We start from the raw sequence: 14,326 nt of genomic DNA on the forward strand, positions 1-14,326 counted from the left end.
ATACCATGCAATCATATGTTACCACTCTCAAAGATAGGGCCATCTTGAGGCCAACTGCACTGCCAAGAACAATGGAGAAGCCCCAAAATATTACAAGTGTGCTAGGGATCATAAATCAAGGGAGTGCTCCATGGCTGAGAGGAAATGCATAAATTGTGTGAGGTACAAGAAGCCTGAAATCAACCACACAGCGAATGACCAGTGTTGTGTAGTTCTTCAAACTGAAATTGAGAGAATTCGTAACATAACCGATCATGGCTATTAATTGGTGTTTGAGACTCGAAGATAAATTGTGTGATAAATGTTCAGTGAGTTGGAAATAATCGTTGGACATTAAATTGTGATAATATAAAGGAAATATCAGATAAATGGTAAATGAAACAATGGATATTTGTGATACTATAAAAAGGAAAGATATTGTGATTAGCACGAACTAAAACATGGCCAAGTGACTATAATGATGCCAAGTTTATTAACCCGTACAGCGTCAGATACATACGACGTACGTATTATTTTTTAATACCATTGAGCGTCAGATACGTACATCGTACGTATTTGATGTATTATTTTTTCCCGTCACTGGAGTGAGTCGAGGGTGATTTCTGGGGTGGTGCCCTTGTAGACTGATCCTTTGGGAATACTGACCACCCAATATATTTCATTTATTGGCATAACTGGCAAGCCTGGCAGGCATTATTCTGGGTACACTTTTTTTTATTTGTGTGGATGTTGGAAATGTTTTTTGAGATTGTGATGTGGAAATTGAAGTGGTTAGTGGTTGGAAAGTGGTTTGACAGTGTTGTGGGTTAGGTATAGTGGGTAAATTGACGTCCAGAATCGACAATTTTGTACCGGCAGTTTTGGTAAGGAGGGGGCCACGTAAGGGGTAGGTGGTAATGAAATGGGTGTTGGATGGTGGCCAGGATGGTGGTAGTGGGGTCAGAGTGAACTTGGATGAAAGCTACTTGAGGTGCTGATGGTTACACACAGCAATTTTACACCAGCAATTTCTGTACAAAATGGGTCGCGGGCTAGGTGTGAGGTCCTGAAAGGGTGGGTGTGAGGAGATGGTTGTTGTCTAGGCCATTCTTTTGATAATTATATAAATTATATTCAAGATTTTTTTTCATCAAAGTTGGAAAAGAACTAACTTCAAAAATAGGAATTTTTTTTTTTCAAAACAAATTTTTATTAATATGATCAAAAATTATTGGTCAAATGACCTGAAACTTAGCTACTATTATTACACTATTAGCTATGCATAATGAATATCTAGAAAATTTAACTGTCAATAAATATAAAAAAAACTGACAATCCCCCTAATGCTAATCTATGGCCAGCTAAGCTCTGCCCACCGACTGGGTAGCACTCCCCATCACTACTTTCTATCATCACCCTGTCACCAATTTTTTTTCTTGTAAATGTTTCTTCCGATGACATCAGTACGTCCGAGTCTCAGAGGCTGATGATGGCCAAACACGTCATTGGAACAAGAAAAGGTACCATGTGTTTCACTTCATAAGAACCCCAGCACATCCATGGTGTAGCAGTTAGCATGCCTAGCCACATATCCATGGGCCCAGATTCGATCTCTACCCAGGGCAGTAAATGCTCAGTCCACCTATGTTCATCCTCCCTTTTGAGCTGGTCAATCAATGGGTACCAGGGGAAACCTACAGAAAGAAAACTGTGGTATCCCGGACATCACACTTGCCATGTATCCTGAGGTAATGGGTTCTTACCCACCGCAGGCTCAACAGCCAATGAAACGGAGATGAGTAGCGAGGCCATCTGCAGATAAGTGTATGCCCCAATTTTGCCTTTGATATAAATTTCAGAGATATCCAATGAGATATTCATATGCTTAGCTGTCACTATGAATTTAAAAGTGGCACTGTACTGTCACTAAAAACAAATCCCTAACTCTATGCCACTGTTCTTTCCATAATTCTTGTCTTAAAGCAGTCTCAAAGTACATTAGTAGTGCAAACATCTTTCTAATCAACATGAACAAATAAAATGTACCTAAATAAAAACAAATAAAACTGCCCTGTTAGTTACAAAGCATTAGCTATAGATCAACACTGAGACAACAGTAAAATCTTTCTGCAACATGAGGCAATAAAAAAATGTCATGGATAGTACTGTTATGTCAGTAGGAAGGAAATAACTTTGTTTGTGCATTGGTGTTTTATGCAGCAATAACAAAAGTCTGTTCAATGTGAATGTATTTACTTGAAATAGTACCGAACTGGATGTCATGTAAAAAAAAAAAAAAAAAAAAAAAAAAAAAAAAAAAGGCTATGCTATATTACAAATCTATAAATATGTTAACACCTGAAATTTGTTTGCTTTATTTGAATTTTGGTAAATGACAATACCTGATGCATTGGTGACAGTATTCAGTGTTTGTTAATGTTGACCATGATTCATCTTATTCATAGAATTTACTATCTACCTCATCTACACTAACCATAGAAAAGATGACCTTTTTAATTTATAGCTGTTGCTTGCATATTACTTTTTTACTGTATTTAAGTAAAACCATTTGACAATATGCAAAGAATGTATGAGGAAAACTGTATAACTGGCTAGAGAAGCAAAGTAGTAGTATATAAGTAATAATCTCAGTAAAATATATACAAGTAATAATATAATTAATAAAAAAAAATACTAGAATAAAAAAAAATAAGAAAAGCATTCTTGTTGTGTTCTTTTTTGGTCAATAATCTTCTAATGGAAACTGAAAGATTTGTTCATGCTACAAACATATATAAATACAAAATTCACTTTCCAACAAATATTATTAGGAATAAATTTAATTAAATAAACTTACCTTGCTTAGGATCTTGCATCAATACACAACATACATAAGCATGAAAAATAATAACTGTACATATATTCTATATCCAGAAATTCTCCATATATATATTACAAAATAAATCAGTAACAATGTATAATTTGAAAGTAAGCAGGACATGAAATGTTGCTGGACCATTGGCAAAGAGCAGTGGGATGAAAAAGCAAAGTTTTAGCATATACAACAATAGGCAAGCCTGGGATTTGTGCATTATACCTAATTATGCTGTAATGTCAAACTACAATATAATTACAAGCAATTATGTGCTTTCAATTGGGCCTTTCTGAGGAATGTCCACATTTCAAGTCATATATTATCAAATAAGTTTTTTCACTGTTTCATGTCTTGAATAACTTGTAACGTGACTTGAAAATATGTTAATTCCTAGATGCTTGATAAGGACTCATGCATGTACACTGAAGGGATATATGTACATAAAGTAAAATTAAATTAGCCACAAAAGGCACAGAATCCTTTAACAATGCAGCCACTTCCTAAATATGTATTTTCAACTTTCACACCTCCCATGACATTGCCAAAAGATGCTAAAAGAAAGTGTCTCCAAGACCAAATTCATACACAAGTAATGAGATACAGATCTCAATATCTCAGTAAGAGAAAATTATACTGTAAAACGATGATTAAAACTTAAGCTGATTATCTGAGACATAATTAATAAACTTGGGTCCAAATCTATAAAAAAATAGTATGAACAGAAAAAAATAGCATATATATATATATATATATATATATATATATATATATATATATATATATATATATATATATATATATATATATATATATATATATATATATATACAAGAAATTAAATAGTTATGAGATCTTTCAATAGTATATTTTTACGGTAGATGAGATACTAGGGCTGGGGAAAAATACTAAATGATATATATATATATATATATATATATATATATATATATATATATATATATATATATATATATATATATATATATATAGTATTACAATATGCTGACCAAATTAAGTAAGATGGATGTAAAAAAAAAATAATAATAATGTAATATCCGAGGTATCTTGATACTTCTCTCTTGAAAGAGCTTAAGAAATAAGATGGAGAATAACCAGTAGAACAATGAACATCACAAGGTGGTAAAATATCTCATAATTTAAATCATTAATTTTCAAACCCTAAAAGCTATAATGTTAATGGAATGCATGGTAAAAAACTGCATGTGTGTGTGTGTGTGTGTGTACATACATGAGGCATGCACTGTAACCATGGAATCTACAGAATGTATCTAGAATCCTTGGTGGACAAATAGCTGCATTATCTGACTGAATGTACACTATATCATGTTTCAGAATTTTATCTATGTTGACCTTTGAACATTATTGTCTGCAAAATCGTACAAAAACTTTTATACATTTTACCTGGGATGAGTGTGTATCTGTATGGTGTGACAATGAAAGCAGTAAAGAAAGCCTTGAGCAGTTGGTAACTCTTTAGTGTGGGGCAAGGATAGTACAGGCTGACCATTATGAACTATGTAGCAGAATCTAGTCCTCATAGAATCCCTGTTTCACCATTTCCATGTTTATTTTTTGTCATCAATGTTAATAAATGTATATTCAACAATTTCTCTTCAGTCCCAAATCAATAAATCCCTTTATTTGGCACAAAATTAATTTAGTGTGAATACCGTTGGTACCTATCTCATGTCAAATAGTGGGTCCACTGCTGTTCCTACAACAAATCTGAGTTACTTAAATTGTTTCAGTCGCTACCTTTTCTGATCTATTTGCATTGTATCAAATGAGAGAACTACAAATAACTGGTCTGATCTTTATGAAAATACCAATGACTATAAAAATGGTGGCAGTTGGTATGTTTTGCATATTGCCAAAGGCCAAAAGCACCATGATTTGCTACTGAAAGATTAATTTATGATAAATTTTATACAACTCATCATGCCCATCTCTACTTAGATTTTTTTTTTATACAGTAAAAGACCAACAATCTGAATGGAAGTGGACTGAAGGTCATTCAGATTACCAAATTGTTTGGGTTATTGGGAGGGACCCACGAAACATGAAATGTATTTATATAATCAGGAAAAAAGACCTGGCTTTTTATTACTCACCAATAACACATTATAGTGCTGAATAGCAGTTTTAGGAAGGCAAATCCACGTAAGAGAGTAGATCCAGAGGGAAAAAAACTCAAAATAGTAAAGCAAGTTTACAAAAACGCCAAGCAAAGAAGAGTTGTTATTGGAATGGACAACCCCTCAGACAATCACGGAGTCAAGTTGAGGCTGCCTGAGTACTGCATTTTCACAATCTATTCACTTTCCACTCATTTATAATATTTTTACCTACTCAATGAACCATGCAAAAGTCCTTAACCAACTGTACTGTACTTTCTTTATCACTTACACTCATCCTTGCGCATCGACTCAGGACTAATTGTTAAAGAAGCCATGGGAGCCACCTTTCCCACAACATGGGGAACTATACACTCCTAAAATCAAGTTAATATTCAGCTGCCAATATCAACACTAAATTAAAACCTCTCTGAGTCTCTTGTTTCTCACCCCCATTGCTTGGTGCTGCTCGGTGCATTTAGTGCTTCATTTTTTTTTTATTATATCTTGTATTTGGAATATTTGTCAGATATTAGAAAATTCAGACTACTCTTTTTTTATTATCCATGTTCAGATAAGTGGACTTCTATTGTACAATAGCTTTAAAGAATTTGTGTGAAAATATTTTTTTTAGTTTTCCACTTTCACCAAGTGCAAAAGTGTTTACTTTTCAACTCTGACACTTCAACTGTGTGACATACATTATCTGGTGTGCAAGATCAAACTCATATACTCATATACAGTACATTTTTTTGCATATACTATATAAGACCAAAATTTGTCTTAATAATGTTACTTTCAAATTTGGCATTCCATTATACAGTAGGATTTCACCAATTTCCCAAATAATGTTTCTCAAATAGTGTTTTTGACAATGAGAGCAATTTAAGTTTCTAGAATTATGTTTGGATTCTTTCAAATAACAAATTTTTGCTGGGTGAAAGCATGTTAATGCATCAAATACTATTTGTTTATCCACAATCTTGATAACATATATGTCAGGCTTCCATCCTGGTTGTGGCCAAGGATACATATATAAAGGGAGTATTGGTCAATGGTGGGCACCACTAGCCAAAAAGTTAGCTTCACTACCTGGTAATCCACTAACTAAAAAGTTAGCTTCGCTTACACTAAACCGCTAAACTGATGAAGAAATTTGTGGAAGCTAATGCTAACTGCTAACTTTTTAATATGGATTTAGCTTCAGTTAAGTATTTTGGTAAAGTATTTATGTCGAGGCGATAATAATGAATGTGACTACACGGTGACAACGTCGCAGCTGTTCTAAACAAAGAGCCCAATAAGCAACAACAACAAGAAGAGAAGAGAAAGAAGCCTCCAGTTTATCCTAAATCCATATATTTTACCCAAGATTTCCCACAAATTTATGCATTTTTTACTTTTTTTTATAAGTCACTTTTATTTTTATTATTTTTAATTTATTTCTTGTCAGGTGGAAAATATCATATTCTTGTTATTACATCCAAAATTCAAAGAGTTGGAAATGGAAGATGCATTACCCTAAAATATCAAAAAGTTTCCCTAATAATTTTCCAATTACCCTACTTTAAGGCGTAATTTACCCCAAAGTGGAAGTCCCGGAATTATTGCGCCATGTGGCTCAACTTGTGCTGCGTCTGCCCATAACGGACAAGAACAATCCTGTATGAATTTTTCAGTGGACTTAAAGTTAGCGGAGAAGGAACCACATTTAGCAAAAGCTAACTGGTCCGCTAACTGTTTCCAAAGTTAGTGAAAACGCTAATCAGCTAACGAAAATGTTAGCTTCGCTAATTAGTGGTTAGTGGAACCGTGCCCACCACTGATATTGGTGTTGCCACCCCAGGGCATCTATTTTTCCAATTTGAACCTATAACTACAATTCTTTCAGATGAAGTTATAGGAATCATCACAGTATCAATGTCAATAACAAAACTCACCTTAAAGGATTTGTGATGCTTGGTGTGATGATTCTTTCTAGGCTTGTGCATTCAGGCTACTGTGGCATACTGATGGCCATGTCCCCACTGGCCTCTTGTGTCCAGCTCACCAACTTCCATCAACATATCATCAAACACGTTAAACCCAACCCTTACAATTGCTGGTCATAAGGGCAAAAATATCACACAAAAGCACACATAGAATGAAAACTTCTGAGGTATAAGTGACCTGGCTAAAATCAGGAAAAAGAGAATATCAGGATAGTTCACTGAGCATTGTCTTACCTGTAATGCATCATTCATCATCTGTGACTTCTGACCCATATATATAATTAGAGCATTGAGTGGCATCCTGATAATTCACAGCACTAATATTCATAACATACATTCCCAGTTTGGCTCTCAGGCACAGTACATTTTTGGGATGATGTAATACTGTTGCCATGCGGGTCAGGAGTAACAGACAATATTTGATGCATCGTGTTATTGTCTCACTCTTGGTTGCATCCAGGTCAGCAGCAAGCTTAGAAGTTTTTATGCTCTGTGATGTGGTGTGCTCTGAGTGTGCTTTTGTATGATATTTTTGCCTCAATAATCAGTAGTTGTAAAGGTTGGCTTTGATAGATTTCACCGTGTTGACCGAAGTGGATGAGCCAGGCATGAGGTGCAGTGTTGAGACAGCAAAAAAGTTTGAAAATGGCATATGCTAACACAGGTGGTCTAATCTCAAAGAGGATGGATATAAATTATTTCTTATAGGAAAAAGAACCTGACATCATGTGACTTATGGAGACCAAACTAGGTGAGGATGTTAATGTACATGTGGGAAATGGCAAATATAAACTGTAGAGAGAAAGGAAAAAAATGTGAGTGACAATGGCTGTGAGGAACAATATTAAGGTAGATAATGTGGAACTGAGAAAGGGTATGGCAGAGGCGATAAACATTAACCCTTTCCATTCATGACGCAGACATCGGCGTCACAGTATGGAAAAGGTCAAGAGGAAATGGAAGAGGATAAATCCTCTGCTAAACCTCTCAATTTTCCTCTAAATTCCTCTTAATCCTCTTCCATTTTCTCTTAAGAGGTTTAGAAGAGGACTATCCCTTTCCATACAGTGATGCCGTCGGACAGCCATCGGACGCTGACGTCAGCGTCACCGGAGTGAAGGGTGAGTGGGATAGGCAAAAAAGACATGTCAGTGGTATATCTTCCAAATGAAAAAGAGCATGGAATAAAGATGATTATCCCGAGAAGCTGACAGCCATGGCAAGACACCTATGAAAAGCTATAGAAACTAGTGACATCATGATATTGGTGAACTTTAATTTTAATGAGATGTACTGGTAAGAGGTGGAAGCAAGAGTAAAAGCAGATCCATTTGGCAAATATACCAATGAATAATGTAATGACACAGTGGGTAAAAGAAAACATGATACAAATCAGAACCCAGCAGGGGGTGCAACAATCATGTGTTGTTTTGTTAGAATTTAAAATGTTAACAGGTGTGTTGTCCAGAGAAGACTCATACCAACAGAGCAGATACAACTACAAGGATAAAATTTACAGGCGTAAGGAAATATCATGAAGGATCAGCCTGAAGGGAATTCATAGAAACTAGAGACAAAGAAGTGACAACTCTTTCTAAGCCTTTACAACTTGGGCCTGGAAAAGCACGTATTTACCTATTTGTAGTCTACTGGGCCTGAGCTAAGCTCTAATAGTCGCGTCTCTATATCTACATTTATCTAGCCTTTCCTTCATTTGGTGGACACTGATCGCCTCCACCACCTCTTCCCGCAAGTTGTTCCATGTGTTAACACTTCGATGTGGAAAACTATAATTTTTTAAGTCACTCAAACAGGTTCCTTTATTAAGTTTCTTCCTATGTCCTCTCAGCCCCTACATTCTCGCAGTTAATTAAGAAGAGATCATCTCTATCCACCTCATCAAACTTATTTACCAACTTAACAGCATGATCAGATCTCCTCTCTCCCTTCTTTGTTCCAGTGTCATCAAATCCATCTCCTTCAATCTGTCTTCATATGTCATATTTGAGAGTTCTGGGACCATTTTAGTTGCAGTTCTCTGTATCCTTTCCAGTTTTCTGATATCCTTCTTTATGTGGGGCAACCACACAACTGCAGCATATTCAAGCTTTGGTGTTATCATTGTTGTTATTATTTTCATCATAATTTCTTTGTCCATAAAATGGAATGATACCCTTATATTTTGCATCATCCTGTAGGTTTCTCCAAACAGCTTGTTTATGTGCTTTTCTGGGGCTAGTGTGTCTTGCATCGTTACTCCCAAATCTTTTTCTTCATGTACCACCTTTAAGTTTTCTTCTCCCATTCTGTATGTTTTCCTTGGTCTTTTTTACTTTTCCCCATTTCCATAAAATGGCACTCGTTTGCATTAAATTCCATCTCTCCTAACTGGCTCCATTTATATACTCCGTCCAAGTCTTTTTGCAGCTCCTCACAATCTTCCCTCATCCTCACTTTTCTTATTAACCCTTTCCATCCGTGATGCAAACGTCAGTGTCACAGTATGTAAAAGGTCAAGAGGAAATGGAAGAGGATTAATCCTCTTCTAAACCTCTCATTCCTCTTCCGTTTCCTCTTAAGAGGTTTAGAAGAGGATTAAGAGGTTTAGAAGAGGACTAACCCTTTCCATACGGTGACACCATCGGACGCCCATCAGATGTCAACATCGGCGTCGCCGGAGTGAAGGGGTTAACTTTGCATCATCTGCAAAAAGGCTCATATAACTTTTTATACCCTTTGGCATATCACTTATTTATATTATGAACATTGTTGGTGCCAGAACTGAGCCTCGGGGAACTCCACTCTCTACTCTAACCCAATTTGATTTTTCCTCTCTAATCACTGTCCTCATTTCTCTTCCCGTTAAGTAATCCTTCATCCACTTGGTAACCTTTCCGCCCATTCCTCCCCACTGCCGTAGTTTCCAGATTAACCTTTTGTGCGGAACCTTGTCAAAAACTTTTTTCAAATCGAAATATACACAATCAGCCCACCCTTCTCTCTCTTGTACCACGTCTATTGCTCTTGAGTAGAAACAAAGTAAGTTAGTGACACACGATTTCCCTTTTCTAAATCCAAACTGTCCTTCATTTATCATGTTTTCCTTTTCGAAATGTTCAACCCATTGTTTTTTATTATACTTTTAACAAATCTTGCACATTACACTTGCCAAAGAAACTGGTCTATAATTTAATGGTTCAGTTCTATTTCCACTTTTATAAATTGGTACAATGTTCGCTCTTTTCCATTCTAAGGGCACTTTTCCTGTATTTATAGAGCATGTTATTATGTCATAAAGTGGCTCCAATAATTCATTTCTACACTCTTTTAGCACTTGTACCGAGATTCCATCCCGTCCCACAGCTTTCCTTCCGAGGACATAGGAAGAAACTTAATAAAGGAACCTGTTTGAGTGACAAAAAAGTATAGTTTTCCACATAGAAGTATTAACACATGGAACAGCTTGTGGGAAGAGGTGGTGGAGGCGAACAGTGTCCAACAAATGAAGGAAAGGCTGGATAAACGTAGATATGGAGACTGGACTATTAGAGCTTAGGTCGGGCCTGGTACTCTACAAATGGGTAAATACAAATAAGTAAATAAACACACACACTATAAATAATGGACGAATGAATGTGCTAATAAACAGATGAATAAATAAATATATAAATTATTAAATAACCAACATTTACTTATGAAACTTCCCTTTGCATATGCACATTTCGGTCATCAGGTGTTGATGCTACAGGCCTAAGCTTCCCAAATGACTGGTAGTTTGTCAAATTATATTTTTTTCCCTCTCTTAACAGGAGAGTTATTGCAGGAAGAAACAACAGAGGGCTGCAGAAGTACTGACATCATGTTCCCACACCTATCAGCTGAGCACTGGATAACCCAATACATAATGCCTCACACTCGGACTATGATAGATATGTTTTGCAGAAAGTATGAACGTTGAGGAGATTATTATCCTACTCATACTGAGGTTTTGGATTTTTCTCTTGTTTCCATGTGTGATGTCGTGCTTAGAAGTAAAGTCATGAACTAGCAACCTTCTTGAGCTAACTGAAGCTTGGCAACTATGCTTGACAAGTACAACTGGAACTTAAAATACAGATAAATGCATATGACAACATCACCATGAGTTCAAGTGTGATGACAACACTTGACCAAAATGCACCTCATTCTGCCTTCCTCCACTTGCTCCTTGCCTTTCACCCCTTTCAAAGGGGATGCTTTCTTTGTTTCCTTCTTCGTAAGCATACATGTACTCTCTCTCTCTCTCTCTCACACACACACACACACACACACACACACACACACATACCTTGCCTACAATATTCAGTATAGTAAAATGCTGTTCAGGTTTGTAGCCTTGATTTAATAAGATAAAACTTATAGCCTTTGTGTAAAGCAGGCTATAGCCAACTGAGGGCAATGTGATGGCTTCAAATCTTCTCATTATTCACATTAAAAGTAAAGTGCAAAACGGCACCTTCTCTAAAATGCACAATGTTTTGCTATCCTCAATGGACAGCGAAAGGTCAGGCGTTTGAAAATGGCCACTGAGTCTCCAATATACATCAAATTGCTGACTAAAGACTACTTATTCTGACATAGATTTAGGTATGTGTCACAATGGTGTGGTGCCTTCCTCACTTAAGATTTCATATAGATTACGTGATACTTTTTTTTTTCTTTCATCAGTTCAAGATTTTTTTTTTTTTTTTTTTGTGCTGACTTATCCATAATTTTGACCCAGAGAGAGACATTATTATATTACCAATTAAGAGCATTTAAGTTTCTGGAAAAAAAAAAAAAAAAAAAAAAAATTGCATGAAATTGAAATTTGTGCCTCTACTACAAAACTTTCACCCATATTTCCCATTACAAACTCTCATCACTTCCTATTTTTAGCTAAAATAATAAGAACCCAAATTGAATAATTTATGTAATATAAAACTCACCATAAAGGAGACAGAAATGTTTGGTGTGATGCTTGTTTCAAGGCCTGGGCTTGGAAACTACTGAGGTGTGCCTCTGATCCTGTCTCCATGGTGCTCCTTCTCTCCTAACTTATTCACTTTTAACAACATAGTATCAAACCATTCAAAGCCAAGCCTTACAAAACAAGAAAGGGGAAACTAAGGAACAGTAGCATATACACTACTTTGAATCACACAGTATGAGAATTTCTGAACAAGTGAGTGACCTGGCCACTACCAAGGATAATGGAATATAAAAAAATGCATGAAGCGTGTTCTGTGACACACAACACAAATGCAGATACAGCACCGAGTAGTACCATGCACAAGGGCCAAAGTACGGGTATAGTCATATGTATTGCAGATTTGTGCAGTATGTTATCAGGATACCACTGAAGAATGTGCTTGCATTGGGTCAGGAGTCACAGACAACATATAATGAATTGCTGGTAAAAACAACTCTCGATGAACTATCCCTATTATCTCATATTGTTGGTAACAGCCAGGTCACCAATAGCTCAGGAGTTCTCTGTGGCTTAGAAAGGTGAGTGTTCTGTTGTGTGATAAGTTTGTCTGTAGTTGTAAGGGTTGGCTCTGTTGGCTTTGATGATGTGTTGATTAAAGTAGGTGAGCCATGCACAAGGCCAGAGTAGTTACAATCATCAGTACATTACAGTAGTGTCCGTGTGTAAACCCTGGAACAACCATCACACCAAACACCTTACCTGATCCTTTAAGGCAAATTTTATACAACTTGTGTTGATGTAATGAGGATTTCTACTACTTTCCCCCAAAGAGTATGCAGGGTCAAAATGGGAAAAAATGAGTGAAAATCCTGGGTCAGCAGCACCAATTAATATGCACTCGACTCAATTTCCTGAACTAATGGAGGGATCACCTGTCCAGGAACCACAAAAGTCCAGGAATCAGAAATCTCTACAGTCCAATTCAGTTTTCTTTTTGTGTCATCGTATCGTCTGCTAAAGCAGTACTTTACTGTTATGAGCTCCAAAGCTTGACATCCCCCTATGGCTCCCATTCCTTGTGATAATGAATTTCAGATATGAAGAAGGGAAAGTAAGAGGAATCTTCACATAAGATGCACCCTATTTTACAAGGATATTTTGAGGGAGTTTTCAAATACTATTTTTCATCATAAATATGTTTGAGGTAATTTTAGTTTTCTAGGGAAAACATATGATTTGATGCATGTAAATACAATATGTACTGGAATCAACAACAAAAATCACCAATTTTGGGGTTGGTGGTTGGCCAAAATACCATGTGACTGCCCTATAATGTACTATGTTCTTTGGCACAGTCTAAAACCTGTAGCTTAAATTTAATGTTATACCAATGCCTTCACTGCTCTTCTAACATGGGATTGAACTGTTTGGACAATTTACAGCAAAAAATCTTAGGAATATGTTCGCATAAGCCTACTCTACCTTTTACTAGATCAGCTGTGTGGCTTGTTTATACAGAGAAAATATTTCCAAAGCAGTGTTCAGTTTTGCCATCATTACTTTACGGTGATAAATTACTAGCCATAAGACTTGAGTGGAGTTATGTTAGTTTAAAAATAAATTTTTAACTGGCTGAACAGCGAGATTACTATCTTACTGATTTTTAAAAAAATTGTTTGGCAAATAACTCACCCACTTTCATCATCAGCACATCATCATATCCATTGAAGCCAACCTTTATAGCTACTGGTTAGAGGTGAAAATATCACATAAAAGCAAACATACTACTCAATAGTGTGAAAACTTGTGAAATATGGGTGACCTGACTAACACTCCAGATAAGGACAGTTCACCAAGCATTGTTTTACCCACAATGCATCATGCACCATCAGTAGTTCCTGCCCTAAACATAAGCACAGTGTTGAGTGGTATCCTAAAAGTTCATTGCATTAATCTCCATAAGATGATCATTCCTGCAGTTTGACCCTTGTGCAATGTATGCTTTTGGTACCACTCAATGCTGTGTTTACATGTGGGCGGGGAATAATAGATGACACTTGATGTCTTGTGTTATTATCTCTTATCCTTCGTCATGGTCAGGTCACCCAATAGCTCAGAACTTCTCGTACTCATTGGCTTACTGAGGTGTCTGTGCTTTTGTGTGCTTTTTCACTCGTATGATTAGTAATTATAAATGTTGGCTTTTAATGTTTGACGATGGGTTGATGAAAGTGGGCGAGCCTGGTGAGAGGGGCCAGCATAGGGAAGGGACAATTGGTTCACCAAGGTAGCATCCATATAGAAGCCTCAGAGTATCCATCACACCAAACAATTTATCAACTCATTTAAGGAGTTCTACATAACTACTTCCAATTACATTAGGGTTCTTATTATT

General features: G+C 36.3%; 1 protein-coding gene across 11 annotated transcripts in view; it reads right to left on the bottom strand.

Annotated features, from left to right (window-relative positions):
• The window catches only part of LOC126998800 (histone-lysine N-methyltransferase 2C-like), a 121,327-nt gene that overhangs the window by 21,934 nt on the left and 85,067 nt on the right, over positions 1 to 14,326 (bottom strand). The window lies entirely within an intron of this gene.

The sequence above is a fragment of the Eriocheir sinensis genome, chromosome 15 (genome assembly GCF_024679095.1).
Source record: "Eriocheir sinensis breed Jianghai 21 chromosome 15, ASM2467909v1, whole genome shotgun sequence".
Lineage (NCBI taxonomy): Eukaryota > Metazoa > Arthropoda > Malacostraca > Decapoda > Varunidae > Eriocheir > Eriocheir sinensis.